A 5917-nucleotide genomic window follows, 5' to 3' on the forward strand; every position below is an offset into this window, starting at 1 on the left:
CACACACACATCTGGTGTGAGTTTCAAGCCACCAGCTCTGGGACAACTGCTGGTTCCTAATTTTAATTTTTTTAAGAGAGGTATTTGCTATAGAGCACTTGTACTAGCTGGAGCAAGACAGACAGATCTCCATTCTCCTCTTGGGATCTTGGGTACACACACGCGCCCAGCAAGTTTTAGGTCGTTGGGTCTAGGACTCAAACCGCGGTTGACTACGTGGGAGTCTAGTGATGTAACAATTATGCCATCTCCTGGTCTTGTATTATTATTTTAATTTGCTACAGGACATGTAGAGAAAGGGAAAGCGAGAACACAAGCTGCCAGGTCTGGGACTCGCCTCTTGGGATCTTGGGTACACACACGCGCCCAGCAAGTTTTAGGTCGTTGGGTCTAGGACTCAAACCGCGGTTGACTACGTGGGAGTCTAGTGATGTAACAATTATGCCATCTCCTGGTCTTGTATTATTATTTTAATTTGCTACAGGACATGTAGAGAAAGGGAAAGCGAGAACACAAGCTGCCAGGTCTGGGACTCGAACTGTAATTAGCCATGTAGGAGTCCAACCACCATACCATCTATTGCCACCACCACCCCCAAGTTATTTTTCTTTCTTTTTTTTTTTTTTTGGAGAGATTTTCACTGTAGGGCGCGTGCGCTCGCCAGACAGACAGAGAGAGACATAGAGACAGAAAGCGAGAAATCACCCCCCCGGGGGGATGGTCACACCACAATCCCTTCTCCTCCATTCTCCTCTCGGGATCTTGGGCACGCGCGCACATGTGCCCGGCGTGAGTTTAAGCCACCGGGTCCGGGACACGAACCGCGGTCGACTACGTGGGAGTCCAGCGACATAGCCATTACGCTAACTGCTGGTCCCCAAGTTTTTTTTTTGACAGTTCACTTGAATCAGGATCCAACCGAGGTCACTGCACTTGATAAGTCAGGGTTTATGCTTCGACATTCTGCCCTTTTTTACTTTCATGCCGTGAATTTGTTGGAGATCCAGGCCCCTGGTGCTATAAAATGCCCCACGTGGACAGGTATGCACACACCCCACGTGTTTCTCAAGTCACCAGGTCCAACACCGGAACCACATGGTCCACCATGTGGGATCTGGCTTCCTTAACCAGTGGCTATGGGCCTGCCTCAATTATTTTTCTTTTCTTTTTTTGGCGTAGGGTATGTGCGCTCACAGAAGAGACAGAGACAGAAAGAGGGAAAGTGAGAAATCACTCCCCTAGGGGATGGTCATGCCACAACCCTTTCGCCATTCTCCTCTCAAGATGTTGGGCACACACCCCTGGTGTTTAAGCTACCGAGTCCAGAACTAAAACTTGGAGTCAGCCATGTAGGATCCAGCATCTTCACTACCACACCAACTGCTGGCCTGTGGACTATTTCTCTCTTAATGCTCAAATTCTTCCATCTTTGGCCAATGAGTCCCCTTCGGATTGGTTCCTGGGTCGTTTTTTACATAACCAAGAGTCTGGTAACTTCCTCATTTCCAGGTACAGGATAACTCAAGCTGTCTTCCCTGCTTTAGATCAGAATTAGCCACTTACCAAAAAATACTTTGATTTTTCAGGTTATGTTTAATTTTTTCTAAACTGGAAAATGGCATTTAGAGACCAACTCTGTGTTCTAGGATGTTTGTTACTGAGTTGGTCATTGCTTTTAAGTCTTTCAGCAGAGCTAGAAAATACATTTTTTAAGAGAAAAATACACACTTCATACATCTAATTCAGATCTAAGGTTTCCTAAGCTTCTTTTATAAAAACTATGTATATAATTTTATTTATCATTGTTTTAATTTGCTATAGGGCATGTGAACTCACCAGAGAGAGACAGAGAGGGACAGAGACAGTGAGAAAGCAAACTGCCTGATCCAGGACTCAGACCATGGTCAGCCTTGGGAAGCCCAACACCTTACCCACCATGCCACCTGCTGGCTCCTATCGTAAGTTTCCTTTATACTTAAAACTTGTGTGTGTGTGTTTTAAGAATTATTTATTGTACTTTTTAAATAATTATTTTATTTTTAAAAATTTATTATTATTCAGTGTGATGACAAGAGCGACTGCTGCCAAGGCCTGGACTCGAACAGTGGTCAGCCAGGTGGGAGTCCAGTATCTTAACCACCACACCACCTGCCGGCCCTATATTTATTTATTTTTAACTTCTATAGGCCACCAGAGAGACAAACGCAGAGAGAGAGAGAGAGAGAGAGAGAGAGGGAAAAGGGAGAAAGCAAGCGACTTGGTCCAGGATTCGCACCACAGTCGACCATAGGAGTCCAGCGCCTTAACCGCAGTAACATCTGCTGGCCTCCTCTATCCTAAACTTCTTTTGTACTTGTAATTCTTTTCTCATCCACTGAAAAATCTTAGTTTCTAATGTTAATACAATTAGTTCCTTGCTTTATTCTACAATAGCATAAATTCAAGATGGCGCAGCAATTTCCATGCCGGGTTAGCTGTGCTTAGACTGTACCACAGCAGTGAGGTGTGGTCAAAATCCCGGTAACGCTCCCAGTAGGGCTTCTCTCTAGGCAGTTATGCTACCAGTTTGACTCCAATCGTTAGTTTCCAGTCATTTTTTAATTTTTATGAAGTGCTTCATTATTTTTATTAAACTTCATTTTATAAATATGCAAATTCTCTATTTGAGCTTTGCTATAGGCTGTGTGTGCGTGCCTGAGAGACAGGAAGGGAGAAGTCACTCCTCAGGGGGCCCGGCCACACTGTAATGCTGTCTCCTCCAACCTCTCGGGATGCATCCTTTGGGGCATGCATGCACACGGCTAGCATGTTTTCCAAGCTACCAGGTCCCAGATGCAAGCTGTAGGAGCTAAGCCATCCTAGCCTCGTAACACCTCAGGCCCCTAAATATGCCAAAAATGTACGAAGTTCTAGAACAGTTAAGTATGTAATAAAGTACATCTACAGAAGTCTTGTTTCTGCCCGTATCCCCTCCACCCCACACAACTTTTAGTAGTTGGGGGCTTGGTTTTGCCAGGTGGCATGGTGGTTAAGGGCACCGGACTCCCACATGGCCGACTGCAATTCAAGTCCTGGACCTGGTGGCTTGCTTTCTCACTTTCCTTCTCTCTCTCACTCTGTCCCTCTTTGGTCTAATTAAAATAAATAAAGTTAAATAATTCTTCTTTAAAAAGAATTTTGCAGGCTTATCTTCCATTGTTTTATTTCTTATTTATGAGAAAGAGAGGGAGAAGCACTGTCCACAGGGCTGTCACACAGCAATCCCCCTCCTGCAGTCCTCCAGTGGCATGCACACATGAACCACGGTGGGCCTGTGCCTTCCAGCTCTTCAGTCTCGTCCACTCCCGCCCATGCCCTAGAGCTGGGCCTATTCGTCTTTTAAATATAAGCACCACTAGTTTACATTAGAGCTCCCCATTACACTAACGGAACACAGCACACCATAAACACCAGTATTCACCTTGCTTATGTCACTTAGCAACACACACCGGGATACCTCATATTAGTGTACGATTTTTAGTATACATAAGAAAGCTGCATATCGGGGACCAGCAAGTGGTTTGGTGGTTAAGGCGCTGGACACTCCCACATGGCTGACCATGGTTCAAGTCCCAGACCTGGTGGCCTGCTGTCTCATTTTCCTTCGCTCTCCCTCTCTCTGTCAAATTAAAAATAACTGAATAAATAAAATTAATTAAATAATTCTTTTAAAAAAGAAAGCTGCATATCTGTATATGGTCCCATAGTACTCCATCCTGTGTGTATGTAATTTATTCAACAAGTTATTACTGGACATGAGACCAATTTCTAGCTCTTTGCTATTCATTAATGCCATAATGAAGAACTTGCACATACAGCTTTTTGCCAGTACATCACTAAGATAGGTTCTTTTTTTTTTTTTTTTTTTTTTTTTTAAGGTTTTTGCCATAGGGCAGGTGTACTCGCACTGGAGACAGAGGTGATGACAGAGAAGTCGCTCCCTAGGGAGATGGCCATACTACAATCCCTCCTCCCCACTCCCCACCTGGGCTTTTGGCATGTACACACACTTGCCCAGAGTGATTTTCAAGCCGCCAGGTACAGGACTCGAACCACACTCGGCCATGTGGGAGTCCAGCACCTTAACCGCCACAACACCTGCAGGCCCCAGTAGATTCTTTTTTTATTTTTTTTTAATGAAAGAACCATTTTATTTAATTTTTTTTTTCATTATTATCATTCTTTATTTCAATTTTGACCAGAAAGAGAGAGGGAAAGTGAGAAAGCAAGTCACCAGGTCCAGGACCCAAACCACGGCTGGCCACGTGAGAGTCCAGTGCCCCAACGACCACACCACCCGCCAACCCCTTTCCCCCTTGTCTTAAAAGTCTAAGATATGACCTAGGGTTACTGGGTCACATATGATGTGGAATATCTTCCCAGATTTCCTTGATAGGTTACATTGCTCTGCCTTCCCACCACCAGTGTATGGGAATGCTAGCCTCAGGCTTATCGGATGGATGAGGCGGCAGTGAAGGGACAAGGCTCCTACCCCAGGAACTTTCAGGATGGTAGCACTATGTACACACAGTGCTCTCCTGTCCTGTCCTGTGCTAGCTCAGTCCTTCAGCTACAGGGACTATAGGGTCCCCCATGCTTTCTTTTGTCCTGAGAAACATAAAGTGCCTTGACCACTCTGTGACCTAACCACCTGCATTTGTCCTGCAGGCTTGACTCCAAGCCAAGGGTCTTAAACATTCCAAGGCACTGCCAAGCGTTTAGGATGTTGTCCAAAACACAGAAAGAAACTGGCCTCAGCTCTGAGCCAAATTTCGTAAACCCCACCCCAAGCCCCTCCGTGCAGACACACGCAGGGGAACACCTTTCGCTGCCAGTCCAGAGGCTCCACCGCTTGCTCTGTGAATTTCCCCTAATAAATGTTCTGGCATTTAGTGCTTCTTTTCACAAATTCCAATCGCCCCCGCCCCCATCTAGAGGGTTCGAGGCGCTTCCTTGTGAAAATTCCCCAGCTGCTGGGTTTTGGAGCAACTCCAGCCCTGGGGTTAGTGGAAGAGACAGGGGCCCTTTCTAACACCTCAACAATGTGTTCACAGGACCATTTTTAATCGTATGACTACAGAGGAACCCCAATTTAAGTTTCAAGGCCCCACAAGACCTCAATCCACCTCCCAGATTATTAGAGTCAACTTATCTCGAGGGGGAGTTTCAAATCTCAGTTCTGCAGCCTGCTTCTATGAGTGACTGAGGCAAATAAAAGGAAAAGGAGATCTCTCTCCCTGGTTCAATCAATAACCCACACAGGCAACTAGCTGTCTACACAGCCTGCTGCATCTTCTACCTCTGAGGGTGGAAAACAAGTCTTGCTAACGTCAGAATTCCTAGCAAACAGTTCAAACCTGGTACACAAAAGGGCTCAGAAGAGAAGTTGCAACAGATTACCGAGCAGGTTTATGGCCTTTTGGGCGGGTGGGGATTCAGGACAGGCGCGCTCCAAGACACCTGGTAAACAGGGCGGATGTGTCTCCTCACCTGTAGGAACACGGTTAACAATGCAGCCTGCTTGTGGGTTCCGTTAGGATGAGGCGAGAACGTTTGTATGAAGACCTAACCCCAGCCCCAGACTCTCACGAGTAGGTCCATAAACGGAAGACGGAAAATAAACTGGGTTGATCCTTGAGCGCAGTGACAGGGAGCCTTTGTACACCGTGCCTTACAGAGCGCCGGTGGCGAATAAATCGGGAAGGAACGGACGTTTCTGGAGGATGCATGGTGACCTGTGCCACTAACCGGATTGGTCCCGGTCTCTGGGAGAACGTTAGTCCCCGGGCTGGCTGTCAGGCCGACTGCCTGCGGGGATCTGAGCCGGGGACCGGGCAGCTGGGGCCGCGGCTGAGTCCGGCGCGGGAGAATGCGGGTC

Source organism: Tupaia chinensis, unplaced genomic scaffold, assembly GCF_000334495.1.
Source record: "Tupaia chinensis unplaced genomic scaffold, TupChi_1.0 Scaffold000628_1, whole genome shotgun sequence".
NCBI lineage: Eukaryota > Metazoa > Chordata > Mammalia > Scandentia > Tupaiidae > Tupaia > Tupaia belangeri.